Source organism: Aquarana catesbeiana, linkage group LG02, assembly GCF_042186555.1.
Source record: "Aquarana catesbeiana isolate 2022-GZ linkage group LG02, ASM4218655v1, whole genome shotgun sequence".
NCBI lineage: Eukaryota > Metazoa > Chordata > Amphibia > Anura > Ranidae > Aquarana > Aquarana catesbeiana.
The window spans coordinates 167,479,140-167,496,790 of NC_133325.1; the positions used below are offsets into that span (position 1 = coordinate 167,479,140).

At 40.9% G+C, this 17,651-nt stretch overlaps 1 protein-coding gene and 1 non-coding gene across 4 annotated transcripts in view; both read right to left on the reverse strand.

The window, feature by feature from the left end:
- ARHGEF25 (Rho guanine nucleotide exchange factor 25) overlaps positions 1 to 17,651 on the reverse strand; it is a 500,546-nt gene that overhangs the window by 343,670 nt on the left and 139,225 nt on the right. The window lies entirely within an intron of this gene.
- On the reverse strand, positions 9,354 to 9,551 carry LOC141130870 (U2 spliceosomal RNA). The gene has a single exon (XR_012242535.1). It is a non-coding gene; the product is annotated as a U2 spliceosomal RNA (small nuclear RNA).

Below are 17,651 nucleotides of genomic sequence, written 5' to 3' on the forward strand. Positions count from 1 at the left end.
ACAGAGTAGCCCAGAAGCAGCTTGCTATGGGGCACCCGAGCCGATCCGCAGCTCTGTGTGTCCATTCATACATGGAGACGTGGTTCAGCCCTGCCCCCTCTCTCTCTTCATTGGCTATTTGCCTTTGATTGACAGCAGCGGGAGCCAATGGCGCCACTGCTATGTCTCAGCCAATCAGGAGGGAGAGTCCCGGACAACCGAGGCACTCGTGCACATCGCTGGATCACAATGAGGCTCAGGCAAGTATTAGGGGGTGCTGATGCACACAGAAGGTTTGTTTTGTCTTAATGCATAATGCATTAAGATAAAAAAAAAACCTTGTGCCCTTACAACGACTTTAAATCTCTCACTAGCAAGAGATTAAAATTGCCACGGCCCGCCTACGTGATATACTAAAAAAGCAAAATAGAGACTGCTGGTAATTCTAGTGGGGATATATCACTAAGAGGGTTCCTGATATATAGAATATATCATCTTTTTGCTAGGCAAATTAAGTTTTGGCTCCATTGTAGTCAGCGGAGTGGTGGTTTATTGTTTTGGTCTGCTCAGGATCTCTAGGCTGAGAGTTTGATTACTTCCATTTGACACAGAAAGAAGTTCCCAGAACATAGGGCTGGGAGATCCAAATGATCATTTTAATATTATCATGTTCATGTCCTAACCAGTCCCTCTAAGGAGGTGTCCAGAAGGTGGCCGGGGAGGTGATATATGTGCAGGAGCCCTGAGCAGACTGTTCCTTCCTCATCAGGGAAGTTTCCAGCACTCCTAAGGATCACTAAGACAAGAAACCACCATTTGGGCTTCAGCATTTGTTTCTTTAAGGGCCCTGTGGTCTCCATCTGTGGGGCCTTTAGCTATATCAACACTCCTAGCCACCTCCTGAGAAGCCGTTATTGGGAGATTAGAGAGAAGCTTGTTCTTTTTCTGCTGTTGCTGTTCTTTTGCTACTCCAATCATTTTGGAGTATCCCATGCACTAACCCCTCTCCTGTTTAAAGTTCTTTAAGCAATAAATATTGAAACTAACAGGGAAGAACCAGCTATTACCAGCAGCCCCTACGGGGTAGTGCTACACTTGTGTCATTAATATTTGAACATTTTATATTTGGGTATTAATGCTTTGTGCTGGACGGCTTTTTATCTTTTGCTTTTAATTCTGCTCCTTGCTGTAAGTGCAATACCATTTTTACTATTAAAGGTGTAGTTGGTTTTACACTATAGGGAGTTTTTCTTTTTGGGTATCCTGGCATATTGTCCACTGAATGCTGAGTTGACTCCTTGGTTCCTGTGAGAGAAAAAAGATGTCTGGTTGGCTTCTTCCCGTATGGAGTGAGATCTGTCCATATGCTGACATCGGAGTTCCCCTCAGGAAAAATGCCTTGGCTGGGCAACAGCCGCAAGCTTTTTAAGCTTGCCATTTTTTTAATGGTGTCTTCTATGTGGTGGAGGTGCACTTTTTTGTCATGGTGTGACAACATTCATTTCATTTTCACAATGAACACTTAAAGGGACACTAATTTATATGATTTTTTGGTCAATAGATTTGATGATCTATATGGACTATTAATTCATTTTTTATTTATGCAGATTTATTAATTGAATTATTAGGGTTAGCGCAGTTTTTTTTTTTTTTGCCCTTTACTTCTATCAAAGTTTGTAAATGTAAGACCCCTGTTTATATGTATAGGGCATAGATATCTATGTACATAGCACAGACCTTGAGACCTCATTCACAAGGGTGATTGGGGCCCAGTGGATTCTTGCACCTTGAATCGCCCGTGTTAAGATTAGCTGCAGTTGCTTTGCCCATGTAAATTAATGACAAGCTGACAGTGACCCTGGCCGTAAATGCACATGCAGAGATTGCCTACTGTTAGGGATGGGTGATAGCCGCTGGTTGCAGAAAGATGCAAGCTTGGATATCCTCCACTAACAACCAATATCTGCTGCATGTGCTGATATATGTGAACGGCAATTAGTTATAACAGACTGATTGTCCGCTGCTGTTTGCTGATTCTTGCCTCTGAAATCTGATGTAGGCCTAGGGTTGCCACCTTTTCTTCAAGCCTATTTACTATAGGATTAGTAAAAGACCTGGGACACCTTTGTGTGCACCAAGGAGAGTAATAATGCGAAGGATGGGGGTGAACATGGGGGGGGTAGTATAAATAGGAGGGGTTGCAAAGGGGGGGGGGGGCAACTGAGGACGAGAAGGTGGGAGGAAAGTGAGTGAGGGAGATGACTGGGAATGGAAAGAGGGGATGCAGCAAAGATAGGTGGTAGGTTGGTGGAGTTGGGGGAGATACACAGAAGGATGGGGAGGGGAGAGAGGAATGGAATGAGACTTGCAGAGAGAAGGGATCTTGCTCTAAAAGGTGAGATGCGGATGGAGGTGAGCAAGGAGGCAATGATCAGAGGAGGACCAGAGTCAGTGGTGAGGGGAAGGAAGAGGGTGAATAAATGGGTGAGTGGCAGTTCTGAAGTGAGATGCAGCATTGCTGGTAGGAGTGAGAGATAGAGCAGCATGTAATGTGAATGAAAGGCAGTTAAGTTGTGTTACAGTGAAAGTGGACCAAAGCATGGATGGATGAGGAGCAGGAGAGACTCAGGGAGCATCCAAGTGAGAAAGAAAACAGTGCAGGGGGTAGAGTGTAAACTGAAAGTGCCGATGGAGGGGGAGAGCTGGGAGCTGTGAGCGGCCAAAGGTGCAGAGGGAGGGGGAGAGCCAGTGGCTGTTATAGGGGGAATCCTAATGAGATTAGGTCTGAATAATGTGTCCGGGTTTCAGGTGGACTGAAACCCGGACACATGATTCAAAACCCGAACTGTCTGGGTTAATCCCGGACAGGTGTCAACCGTATGTAGGCCCCTGATCACCATATGAAGGAGGCATTAACTAATTGCTGAAAACAACAGACTTTCTACAATAGTGACTAGATTGATTTGAACGCTCAGGCTGACAGCTGGGGCGGACCAATAATATAGCACACGTCAAGCAGGAGGTACTTTTTTTACATTCAAAACAGTAATGAGATTTAATTTTGCTGACATGTGTCCCATTAATTCATGGGAATTGTGAATTTTAATGATAATCCCATTTTAAATAAATGGCAAACAAACAAAAACCCGAGAAAGATAGTTTCAGCATTGCAACCAACTCATTTGGGGGTAATTTACTGCAGAGCAAGGGTCCTTAACACAGCTGCTGCAGATATAAATCCTATTCAAGTCAATGAGCATGACATCCGGAACAGCTTGTTATAAGCTATGAAACCTTTGTGTACTGCTCCATGTTTGTATTGTACTGCCTTGCAGGAACACTGAGGATGTGTGTCAATATACAGTAGAAAATGATGTCTGTCCATTAACAGGTATTTCAACCTGCAACAAAACAGTATTTATCCAGCAGTAATTTGACAATTATTGAAATAGGTAGTAGGGTATTATGGTCTTGAGAGGACTTAGGAAAAAGTACATACCTATCAAAGCAACAATGACAAGCAATTTATCTCAGTAGAGTCACGGCAGTGTAAGGAATGATTCATTGCCATCTGCATATTAGTGGAAAGGCCCACGTGATTTGTGCTGTTTGTTAGTTAATCATAGAGTTTGACTTCTATTAATTATTAGGGATGAGCTTTATGTTCGGGTCATCCCTAATAATTATGTTTTGGAACAAGTCAGGTTCCATGCAGGCCTAGGAGAGAACTTATTAGGGATAATTGCCTTATACTGTCCTGTAAAATAGACAGAGGGCAAAATGTTTAGGCAGAACAAATTTTTCTTAATATCTACTGTGTAAAAAAGAAAAACGTTTATTCACATCAGGTGTATGCCATTTTTAAGATAGCACCCTATTCCTTACTATTAAAATGGATTTCTTCAGGTGCCAATAAATCTTTTACTAAGGCCTCATGCACACTGGACGTTATAAAAGCGCCAGTAGCTTTAGCATTTTTTTCCCATTTTGCAGCGTTTTTGCATTAGCGTTTTTTTGCTTTTCATAGCTTTTTTTTAGCAAAACTATACTCCCACAAAAGCTTATGGCTTAAAAATGCTCATAAACGCTGAATAGCTGCGTTTTTCAGTGTTTTTCAGAGTTCAAGCCTTTTTACACCTGAAAAACTCCTCTTCAAACGCACTAGTTTAGGGGGGGTTTTCCAATCAGAAAATGCCCCTGCCAATCACTGCTGATAAAAGCCTATGTGAGTATGGACACATAGGGTAACATGCTGGGGAGTTTACTCATCTGAAGCCAAAAACAGCTGCTGTAAAAACATCCATTGTGCATGAGACCTAAAGTTGACATCCAGGTATGGCAATTTTTACATGGTACTTATATAGCACCGCCAATTTACACATTCACTCAGTCCCTGCCCTCAGGGAGTATACAGTGTAAGGCAGTGGTCATCAACTCCTGTCCTCAGGGCCCACTAACAGGCCAAGTTTGCAAGATAACTGAAATACATCACAGGTGTATCAGTTGCTGCTCAGTGATTGCAGTATTCTAGTCTGCATCTCCTCAAGGTAATACATAAAACCTGGCCTGTTAGTGGGCCCTGAGGACAGGGTTGATGACCACTGATGTAAGGTACCTAACTCACATTCATTCACTAGGGCAGTGGTTCTCAACTCCAGTCCTCGGGACCCACCAACAGGCCAGATTTTAAGTATTACCTTGGGGAGTTGCAGACTAGAATACTGCAATCACTGAGCAGCAAGTGAATTAACCTGTGATGTATTTCAGTTATCTTGCAAACCTGGCCTGTTGGTGGGTCCTGAGGACTGGAGTTGAGAACCACTGCACTAGGGCCAGATTAGACAGGAGCCAATTAACCTACCAGCATGTCTTTGGAGTGTGGGAGGAAACCGGAGGAAACCCACACAGGCAGAACATACAAACTTCATGCAGGTAGTGTCATGGTTGAGATTCGAACCAACGATCCTAGTGCTGCTAGGTGGAAGTGATAACCACTTAGCCACTGTGCTACTCTTTTTACACAGTTACATTGGTCCAGCTTGGACCAATGTAAGTATGTGTGTATGTGCCATAACTCGTATCTGTCAGATGCCCTTAAAGCAAAAGTTTAAATGAAATCTTTTGGTGTATGGCCAGTTTAAAATACCCCTGCATTCATCCAATACTGAAATACCAACTTTGTGGGGACAGAACTTTTTTTAAATTAGTCTACATAATTCTACAAGTAAAACCTGGCTTTCATTCTAGAAGTTTAAATTGGACCTTCACAGTGCTGTACATATGCCATATTGCTCTGCCTCCTTCCCCCTCCTTCACAATTAATTATATATATATTATTCTTTTTTGTTGTATAACAGCTATTTAGGTGAGAATGATGTCTGCACCCCCCTGTGTCCCACAGGGCTCCGGGTGAGTGAGCCTTGTGGCACATATGGGCTAACCAAAAGTTCTGGCAGTGCTCTGGGGGTACTGAAGGGGGAGGCAAAGCCAGTACAGAGAGAACTGAAGTTCCTCTTTAGAGTGGACGAAAAGCCTAAAATGAGAATTTTAGTAAGTTTAGTAACCTCTTTATTTTCGATATGAGATTATCAAGCAAAAAAAAACCCAAAAAACGAACAATCATTTGTCTGATATGCTCATCGTGTGTACGAGGCTTAAGATCAATTAATTACTGAGGATAACAAAGAGGAAAAGAAAAAAAACAAATAACGTGTTTATCAAGATAAGTGTAACACTGTGAATGACATGCCAATAATGACATTAAGTAATGGACCACATTTTTAGCATTTTTTGAATACCTTTAGAGAAAAGAAAAAAGCATGTTCTACCGGTAAATGCTAGCATGGAACACCATGATAATGGGTTCTTCAAGATGTTACTTAAAACCAGATTTTAAAGTCCACCAGCATTTTTGTCTTCAAAGAACTCAGTAAACAGCGTGTTATTTGGTGAAGTTTAATTGTCCTTGTTTAGACAAATGTTTAGCTTTCAGGACAGAGATTCTTGGTCATACAAAGTATAACAATAACCTTAAAGAAAGGAATTCAAGAATTTAATTAATTAAACCTGAGTTGCATTCACTTAAAAATATTTGTTTTGCTTGCAAATTTAAAGCTGAACTGTAAGCAGATATTTAAAAAAATATAATCCACAAAAATAAATATATGAAACTAGCTTTATATTAGCTTCCTACATTGCACAGTGCTGTTAGTTTAACAATGGCAGGTTGCTGCAGCATTATTTTAAGCCTAGACCCTTTGCTTTCATTGCCCATTATTATCTTCTATCACCACCAGAATTTAAGTCCTACTGAGGGGGAGTTGTGAGCCCCACAAAAAGCATTGGTTTTACCTTCTGGTCTTTCATTGAGGCTAATAAATCTATACAGTACTGAACTTGTTATAAACTTGTGATGCTCTAATTTTTCACATTTTCTTTTGACTACTCCATGGTCCCATTGGGATGCAAAAAGAAAAGGAGGGCGCACCGACCTTGTGCATTACCAAAGATAAAATTTATTTATAAAATATAACAAGAATTATACTCACAAACGAGCTTTAAAACAAGGCTTATAAATGCTCCAGCAATTACGAGCAGTATCTCTAGACGCCTGCAACCTGGACCAGATATTTGGAGCAACCAGATGGCATCACAAATGGCTTATGCGTTACCAGGGAGAACCCTCTTTTTCAGAGCCATGTGGCTGTGAAGAGGAGGGTTCTCCCTGGTAAGGCGTAAGCCGTTTGTGATTTGTATATATAGCCCTTTGTATATATTTTATAAATCAATTTTATCTTTGGTATTGCACAAGGTTGGTGCACACTCCTTTTCTTTTTGTAAGTTTCAGTTCTAAGGATACCTATTATTCTGAGGAGGGCAGCAAGACCTGCGACATTCCATATACTTTTTTAAAAGGGTTGGCTACACCACCTACTCAGTTGATCAAGCTCCTGAGCGCAGGAGATTGTATTGTCCCATTGGTATACCCCATAGTATTATTATGATTATACGGGATTTATATAGCGCCAACAGTTTGCACAACGCTTTACAATATGAGGGCAGACAGTAGAGTTACAATACAATTCAATACAGGAGGAATTAGAGGGGCCTGCTTGTTAGAGTTTATAATCTAAAAGGGAGGGTCAAGTGACACAAAAGGTAATAACTTTGGGGGATGAGCTTATGGGGGAAAAAAATACAGTTGTTAGGTGGAGGCAGGATAGGTAGGCTTCTCTGAAGAGAAAAGCTTTCAGGGATTTCCGAAAAGTGGATAGAGTTGGAGATAGCCAGACAGATTGGGGTAGGGAATTTCAAAGGATGGGAGAGGCTCAGGAGAAGTCCTGGAGGCAAGCATGGGAGGAGGTGACAAGGGAACTAGAGAGCAGGAGGTCTTGGGAGGAATGAAGAGGATGATTTGGTTGGTATTTTGAGACTAGGTTAGGGATGTAACTGGGGGCTGAGTTATGGATGGCTTTGTAAGTTGTTGTTAGTTTTTTAATTTATTTGTTGGGTGAGTGGCAGCCAATGGAAGAATTGGCAGAGAGGGGTAGCAGGTGCTGAGCGGTTTGTAAGGTGGATGAGTCTGGCAGCAGCATTCATGATGGACTGAATAAGGGATAGTCTATGTAAAGGTAAGCCAATGAGGAGGGAGTTGCAGTAGTCGAGGTGAGAGATAACCAGGGAGTCAATTAGGAGCTTTGTAGTGTCATTGATTAGAAAGGGACGTATTTTGGAGATTTCGCGGAGGTTGAGGCGGCAAGCTATGGAAAGTGATTGGATATGGGGCCGAAAGGAGAGTTCAGAGTCCAGAACTACGCCTAGCACTTTGGCATGCGGAGATGGGTTGATGGTTGTGCCATTGATCGTGACAGAGAAGTCAGGGGAAGAGGCACGTATGAAGGGAAATATTATGAGCTTGGTTTTGGATAGATTAATTTTGAGGAAGTGGTGTGATGATAGAAAGCTGCCTCTTAAAATTGGAGAATCAAATTTATGCTTACTTTTGGGTCCAGCACTCCATCAGCACTCATTTTGTGGCAAGGATGCCCGGTATACAGTAATAACTGAATAGAATTTTAAATCATTTGGCAGGTAATACAGTTCATAAATATAAATTATGACCCCAGCTCATGTTTTTTTCCATAACAATGTATTTTTTAAAAAATACAGTAATACCTTGGATTGAGAGTAACGCGGTTTACGAGCTCTTCGCAATAAGAGCTATTATTTTTTTTAAATCCTGACTCGGTTTGCAAGCATCGTCTCGCAAAACGAGCAGGATTCAAGCCTCTGGGGTGTGCAGTACAAGCCTCTGGGGTGTGCGGGGGCGCCAGTGACACTCAGAGCCGCTCGGAACCGTTTGGAGCTGCTCGGAAATACTCCGTTCCCGAGTGTTTCCATGCATACGAGAGCTCTCTGAGTGTTTCTCATTTTCTCCAGTGCCCCCCCCACCTATGGTTACACGCGGTACTGCATACACTAGCAGTGCCACTGGAACGGATTATCTGAGTTTCCATCATTTCCTATGGGGAAACTTGATTTGATATAGGAGTGCTTTGGAATACAAGCATTCTTCTGGAACGAATTATGCTCGTAATCCAAGGTAATCTATATTATTAAAGCAGCAGAACTTAACACACTTAAACAACACTTTCTTACTTTGTTGTTCCCTTTTACACACAAGCTAAACATTTTTATTCTATTTTTAACTGCTTTGTTGCTTTTTGTGCTGCAAGGCAATACTTTAGAGTTTCCAGCCTAGGCCAGGTTCCGCTGCCTCCTAGGATTGCTAGGAGGCAGTGTGTGACTAAGCCGCAAGTTTGTGGCAGATTTCTGCACCTGCACAAATGCTGCAGGGCACTATAGTACCCATCCACCAGAAGCTGTTGGCATTTGTGCACATATACATGAGTCTGCAGCATATGCTGCGAAATGCCTGAAAGAGAGAACGGCGATGTATCTGTGCATTTTTTTCAAAAATGGTGGTGCAGGAATGGGGGGGGGGTATTTTTTTTTTAAAAATTGAATTCCAGGTCGATGTGTGGAATGGAAAGAGCAAGTTTTTCTTCCATCTCCCTGTTCTAAAAATCCATTTATTATATGGTCCTCAGATAGGGGAGGTATTAAATATTAAACCAGTGGTGGCCCATCTAGAAATGGCGCATGGGTGCTGCCCCCCATCCATGTGTCTGGCCCCCTAATCTACATATAAGGACGCCAGACTATGGGTTACAATTGGGAGCAGTGTTTTTTTGAAGCACCTGATTAAAGCCAGAGGATCTAATAGGCTTCAAAGAAGGGTGGGCTTGAGGTGCAGAGTGTCAGAGCCAGAGAGCCAGTTGTCAGTGCCGTGCCGTGCCGTCAGCCTCCCGGAGTGGGGGGGGGGGCTAGTGGAGTCAGTGCAATGCCACAGGGCACCTGGCGGGGTGCTGTTAGTGCCCCACCGCTGGCCTGCCAGGAGGGGGGGTGCTTGTTTGCACCCCCCCCGAAAGAAAAACCCACCAGCCGCCACTGTATTAAACTGAAAAGAACAGATACTACACTTGGTCTTAACCTAAAGTCCCAGAAGCAATGAGGAGGGGTAATTTAGGAGAGTTAGCAGTCCAATTGCACTGATGTGTTGGAAAGTTGGAATAGGCAGCAGGACACCACCACGGGACACCAACAAAAACGTCCCTGTTGTAATGTAAACAGATACAGTCACAGGAATGAATGAAAGGTTAACATGTTTCACATATCTTGTGCTTAGTCATAACCCACTGACTAAGTACAAGATGTGTGAAACATGTTAACTTTCCGTTCATTCCTGTGACTGCATCTGTCTACATTACAATAGGGAAGTTTTTGTTGGTGTCCCATTGTGTTGTGCGGTGTGCGGTGTACGGCTGCCTATTCCAAGTTTTCTTGTCTGTCACGGTGGTCAACCTAGCCAGCACCTGTGGGGTTACCTGCTATTGGATCTCCTCGACTCACCTGGAGTGGTGATTTCTCCTCTTCCTTCCTTCCTTCTGCGATGATGTGTTCACTTCTAAATGTTGCACCATTTTCTATGCTGTACGAATATTTTACAATGCTGAGTGTGCTATTTTTCAGTACGCTTACAGTATTTGTGCATAGCAATCACTGTTGCAGCTGTTCAGGCAACAGTGTACTGCTCCTATACCTTCTCTAATATTTCAGTATGTGGTTGTCGTCTGATGATGTCTGCTCATCAGGTGCAGAAATAATGCATTGAGTAGCCTAGTTATCCTTGACCCATTTGTAGGCCTGGAAGTACCCGCTTGCGCCTATTGTAAATTTACCAATCTGTCAATGCATTCCACCTTCCTTGAAATCCACTGAAAGTGTAACTCGAACCTAACCATGTTTTCTTTTATTTTGGTTAAAGTAGGTAAGGGTTAAACCTCTCTTTTTATGGAGTTTCACCTTAAAGCGGAGTTACACCCAAAAATGGAGCTTCCATTTTAAGTGCACGTGACCCTCGACATCTTTTTGGGGGGAGCAGATACTCTCTTTTTAGAGGTATCCAGCTCCCACTTCCTCCCGGGGCTCCGCGGCACCGGAAAGAAGTTTACCTTTCCCCCCTCCCTCCCTGCAATCTTCTGGAACACGTCACAGGTCCCAGAAGATTGCCCGACCCTTCACAGCACGCAACGCGGCTCACGCATGTGCAGTGCGCGCCCAGTTGTGAAGCCACAGCCGGGCGCACACAGTAAGAATGTCGGTGCCTCGGAGAGGAGGGGGAGAGGAGCGGGGCTTCGTATGCTCGCATTGCTGGACCGTGGGACAGGTGAGCGTCTGATTGTTAAAAGTCAGCAGCTACACTTTTTGTAGCTACTGACTTTTTTTTTTTTTCGTCGGATCTCCGCTTTTACAGTAAAAACTGATAAAGATGCTAAATCTTTGTTTTTAAGGTGTGCTATTATAATTTGAAGGATGGGCAGAAATCTCAGATCACTTATCATTCCCTTTTAGATTGTAAGCTCTAACTAGCAGGGCCCTCTGATTCCTCCTGTATTGAATTGTATTGTAACTGTACTGTCTGCCCTTATGTTGTAAAGCACTGTACAAACTGTTGGTGCTATATAAATCCTGTATAATAAATAATAATATTCCTGGACAGAGTATCAGTCTTGTTTTTCTTTGTTAACTGAAAAGTATTGTGTGCTGTATATAACATAAACATTGTTATATCCATTCATTAGTTTATATTTAGTTAACATTTTTAAGGAAATGATGTATGTCAGATTATACAAGCTCAACTTGCATTCATGATCAGAAAGCATCCTGTCTGTAACCCCTCTTCAGACACATTAAAACAAAAAATGTATTCTACCGCCAGGAGGCAGACTGGGTATACTCTCAAAGAAATACAGCAAAAAAAAAAAAAAAAAAAAAGAAAACGCCTTCTCCACAAGAGAACTAGCATAATGCATTTAAAAATAAATTTTAGGTAATACAGCTGAATGCTGCATGCTGAACTGCTGGGATCCAGTGGATCCTTAGGCTTAGTATGGTATAGAAAGGAAACAGAGAACGGGTCTAATTTATTAAAGCAAATAAGCAAGAACAGGGATAAATCTTTATAGTACACATGCGTGCACTAAAATGCACATACTAAAGCCTCGTACATGTGATCGGATCTTCCGACAGACAAATGTCTGTTTTCAGATTTTCCGAGCGTGTGTACACAAGTCCGTCGGACAAAAGTCCAAAGTACAAACACGCATGCTCGGACGCAAGGAAGCAAGGATGAGCCAGAAGCGGTCGGTCTTGTAAACTAGTGTTCGTAATGGAGAATTAACATTCGTGACATGGCAAATTTTTAAATCTCGAAATGCAGCGCATATTCTCTTCTTCTTTAATAGAATAATAATGAAGCTGCTTTGCTGGTTATACTGATGGAGTTATTGCAAACACATTTTCAAAGGCTTTTTTTTTCTGGTGATATCAAGAATAATATTATTATGCTTTTTTTTTTTTTTTAAATGTAACTGCCTACTCCCAAACTGTCATTTGAAGTAAAACACATAGCCAAGTATTATTCTACACATTTTTTTTATTGCGCATTTAAAAAAGAAAACAAATAAAATTAGACAAGTTATCTGCCATTATAACTTAAGCAAAAAGTTCATTCTATGAATCCAAAACTATAGAAAATATAACAAATCAAATCCTTATTATTCAACCAAAAAATAAAATAAAAGCCTCAAGCATGTGTCCTGCTTCTTAATATAGGTGGTCAACAATGCCAAGAGTTGGTGAAAGCAGGGGTCTGCCATCCGGAGATAATTCCAAAAAACATCAGGATTATTCTCCTGGAGCTCCCACAGCAAAGGCATATAACATAATTGGTCACGATTAATAAAGCAACCAATTTTTGGTCCAAGAACTCCTCCTCCTGTTCCTGGACTAAACTTGGGTCAAAGCAATAACTCCGAAGCCAATAATGAATAACACTTTATCTCCTCCGATTCCGCAACATGTCTGGTTGATGAACGGCCGTTCAGAAACTAACTAAAAAGCACAAAATGAAAAGCGCAAACTGAAAAGCGTGAAATGAAAAGCGCGGATCAACACTCACCAAACTTCTACTACTATGAAATTAGCAGAAGGAGCCCAAAGGGTGGCGCTAAAGAGCTGAAAAACCACGTAGTACGTCACTATGTTCGTGTTTATTGGTCGACAATTCCTTGCCGTTGTATGCAAGACAAAATCCAGGCACATGCCTTTGGACAAAAGTCAGAGATTTTGTCTGCAGAAAATCCGGTTGTGTGTACGAGGCTTTAGTGAACACAATCAGTGAACTTATTTAGATGACCATGCACTCATATTCAGTGCATATGCTGCTTAAGTGCCTTCTATTCCTATAGGGTTCACTATGGAAAACACATGTTAACAAAGCCCTGAATGCCATGCTGTCATAGGAAAAAAGACAGTTTATGTACAATTACTCATCACTGAAATCTTTATTCCAAGCACCAACATACATCATCAACTGTGTGCACTTCAACATGCAGGTGCACAAACATACACAATACAATGCCACTCCAAGAATGGTCTACACATCTAGACATTGTATTATTCTTATATATTACTTATCACTGAAATCTCTATTTCAAGCACCAACATACAGAATCTTATACACCATCTACTGCATGAACTTCAACATGCAGGTGCAAAATATACACAATACAATACCACCCCATGAATGGTCTACAGAGACATTTTACAAAATAGGGTTTATTACAGTCTACTTTATTGGCAGCTGCCTCTTCTAGTACATATACATTTTAAATGAACAGAGGATACGATCTGATTGTTACATGCAGAGAAAGAGGGAATGTATGGTAACTGCAAATCAAGAACAGTTGAATTGTGAATGAGATGTGCGTGTGAAAGCGAGAAAAAGAGAAAAACATTAATAAAATCAGGCAACATCTGCCCTTTGAGTACTTTTTCCAAAATGCAAAAAACGCTGAAGCACATGTTTTATATTATATAGAAGCTGACACCTATTTTTAAAACTTTTTATCTCAGGTATATTAGTATGGATCTTTCCATCAAAGTGCAGAAAGTGCGTGGTTTCATGGTTATACAAATTTTAAGAATGTTCCTCATAGGGAGAGGCAGATGTAGAATGTGATAACAAGATAGGAAAAAGCAGCAGAGGCCTGCTGGTGAAACAGAGAAAAAAAGAAGCGATGTACAGATTAGAGAAAGGAATATGATGAGAGTTATCCTGGAGTGAGGACAGAGCAGAACTACAAAGACATGCTAGGGAAGGAAATAGAAGGAGATGGTGTGTTTCTAATTATTTGCAGAGAACAGAGAAGGCCTTCAGATCACCATGCTGAACCCTTTTTGCTTCTTTAAAGTGTATTTAAAGAAACAAAAAGTTTTGCAGCCAAATTGGCATAATACCTACTTTATATTTGTTACATGTTCCCCTTACATAGCATTAATTAAAAAAGGCATTACAAATTTGCTGCTTACTTTTTAAATGCTATTTTCTGAAAACTCTGTGCCTAAAAAATACTGCTGAAACTGATTGTATAGGTTCTTTTAAAAAAAAAATGTTATACTTACCTGCTCTGTGCAATGGTTTTGCACAGAGCAGCCCCGATCCTCATCTTCTGGGGTCCCCCGCCATGGTTCTGGGCTCCTTCTCTTCTCCATGTGCCACCATAGAAAGTCGATTCCTATGGTAGCACATGTGCAGGCTCTATACCAAGCTGGGCTGTGAGTGTCTACTGCCATACACAGTGCAGCTCATCCCTGTCCCCTGCGCTCTCCTCACTGGATCTGATTGACAGCAGCAGGAGCCATTGGCTCTTACTGCTCTCACTGAGTCTAGTGAGGAGAAAGAGAGAGAGCCCCTGCTTTCGGGCACAGCGCTGAATCAAGATCGGGCTCAGTTAAGTATTTAGGTGGGGGCTGGGGGAAGGCTGCACATAAAGGTGTTTTACTTAATAAAATGCATTAAGGTAAAAAAGGCTTTAGCCTTTACAACCACGTTAGTTTCCTTTTTCTGTAATGTTTATGAGGGGGGTAGGGAGTTATTCTTTGCCATAATGAACTCTGTCTGTAGTGTACTGGCAAGACTCGTTATCAAGCGTAAACTAGTTTTGAGAAAATCTTTCTTAACAAAGTGTTAAAGATCTAGAAGCTGGTCTTCTGTGTTGTATGTTGATGAGGGGGAGTTCAGTGTGTACCCAATATGTGTGAGGTCAGATTTACTGTGAATATTTTCAGAGTAGAGTCTGCCCAGAGACCTACTCCAAACATCCAAAAGCTTGAACATATTTAGGTGTGCTGTGTGAATGGGAAGACATAACAAACATATAGTGGGCATTTTCTCAAATTTGACTGCAAATGTGGGAATACACTTTAAGACATAAAGATTGCCATGGACTGGCCAATGTCTACCTGAAGTTAAATTGCAGAGAGGCAAGAGCCCACCAAAAAAGCATGAAAGAGCAAGCTTGGGAACATTCAAAATCCTATAAAATTGTTTTCAGGTAAATAGTGAAATAATTACTCAAAATCTATGGTCACTAAAAATATACCATACACATTAGGGTATCAGAGGGTTAAGATATCGGAGGGATAAGCTACTTTACAGCCTTATAATTCAAGTCCCAATACTAACAAATTTCATGGTAGGCCTCCATCCTCATGGGTCAAGAGGTAAGATTTCTTTTCACCCATTTACAAATATATTACGTATATTTGTAAAAAATTACAACACAGCTTGACCACCACAGATCCAATACAAACAGAATAAAATTATCTTATTTATTAAAATGTAGATCATTTTGACAGCGAATAAAGTACAAAATGCATGAAACCAAAATTAATGTCTGTATATTGATACCTAAGAATTGTCACTGTAATAACTGTGTAATTACTATTGCTTTAAATCCAAGGTATATTCCAGGTCAGACATTATTGTGGTGGCTTTAAAATCCCCAGTGAACTATAATTTCATCTAATTACATGTTAAGAGCCAAAAGTGAAACATCCTTTAAACAGGAACAAGCGCGATCCTTTATTTTCCCTTTTGTAGTACACATAACACTGGTTGTGTTGTCACACCCTTGCTGCACCCACATACCTTACAAAGTGTACAAGGGTGAATTCACAGCTTTATTAAAGTATGTTTAATTTCTAAAAATTATGCATGCTAAAATAGTAATATCTCTACATCTTTTGTTGATTTATTGGAGGAGTTAAGAATCTTCACTCAAAAATTGTGTTAATATTGACTTTTATTGACTTAATATTGACAGTTATCTATTCTTTATTGTAAAAAGTATCTGTACAAGATTGGGTGAACGAGAATCTGCTTTTCACATTGATAATTGAAATGAATATTCACAATTCTCAAATCTTTTAGTAAATCAGCCTGACCCTAATGCAAGTTATTTGCAGCCCTGTGAAGTGGCGTCTCCAGCTTGCATATTTAGGGGGGCACATGGGGGGACAGGGACAAAAGTAGGGGGGGCAACTATAAAATGCAATTATATATACATATATATATATATATATATATATATATATATATATATATATCCTGGGGCCCTTTACTACGATCCCACAACGGACCCTTTCACATGTTCTACAGTGAACTCCCTTCCTACTGTATTGGGCCCCCCCCATAGGGTGGCAGAAAACAAGAGATATATGTCACCAGCATACCAAGAAATTATAAGGGTCCAAAGCAGTAGGAGAACTATCAGGGTTGCAAAAGTTGTCTTGCCACCAGGCCCTGGTATTGTGCCACTGTGGGGTTCCCCAGCCTACTCTTGCTGTTCTGCCCCTGCTATTGACAGCACTGGTCTGGCATCTCTTGGAATTTACAGGCTGGTTCTCCTGTCCTAAGGACGGGAGAAATCAGTCTGTTTTTTCAGTAACTGAGAGTCCTGTTGCAGTCCTTCCTGCAACTCGCTCTTCTCTCTGCCAATGAGAATGCAGGGGAAGGAGCAGATCGGGCGGCCATGGTTGTGTGAGAGCTCGCATTATGCAGTGTCAGCGAGCAGAGGGAGGGGGGAGGAATAACCCACAGGAGCTGACTGGGGATGCTCTCCCTCTTAGACATTGCCTTTTTGTAAAAAAAATGTTTTTTTAATTGGGGGGCACATGGTGGGGCACAGCATAATGTTAGGGGGGTCAGGGCCCCCTCTGCCCCCCCCTAGGGATGCCATTGGCCCTGTGAGTGTTACGTATATTCAACTGAATAAATGTGAACAAAAAAGACGGGACGTTTCAGGCACTTAACAGATCATGAATCGCTTTTTAAATATGTATATTCTTATTTAATTTCATTAAAATCATGCATATCACAATACTATTCGGACAGAAACTGATGGGACGATATGCAATAGTCTACATTCTAAGGAGATGACTTGACTTCTCCTGAGGAAGTGGCTCATTGGTCTAAGGATGGCCATACATGGATCAGTTTTTTGAATGAATTTCCCCATCCATCTGGTCAACTTCTCCAAAACATTAGCGGCCATAGATGGAATGAAATTCGGCCAGTCCCTGCTGAACCAGCTGAACTTCGATCCATCTATGACCAGCTTAAGAAATGCATAAAGGATTGTATATCTTCCCAACAGTTACGTTTATTGACATAACCCGACTGATAAAATCAAATGGGTGACAGGTATATTAGATGGGTAGATATGGAGGTAGCATAACTGGCACTGCAGTATATGAATAGCATGTGTATGTTTTATACAAGAAAAAGTGTGGTCTTTTATTATTAGCATAAGTTTGCACATGATATTAACAAGGTTAATTTAAAATTGATATATTTTAAATGTGATTTGTGACTTGTTGACTCTCTTTCTCTCTCTCTCTCTCATATATATATATATATATATATATATATATATATATATATATATATATATATATATATATATATATATATTGGGATATTGGTACCTAATTGTGTTCTTTAAGATACATCCATACAAAATGGATCTTTATTGTTCATAGAGAATGGCTGTTACTGAGAAACAACGCTTGTTATAGCTTAGTAAATTGAGCCTGTTGAGAAGATAAATTTATTTAATGAAAATCCACTAAAAGCAAAGTGATCCCACACAGCTGATAAATATAGCAAGAAAGGGTGAAGGATCTTGGCTAGGGTTCCTATTAGT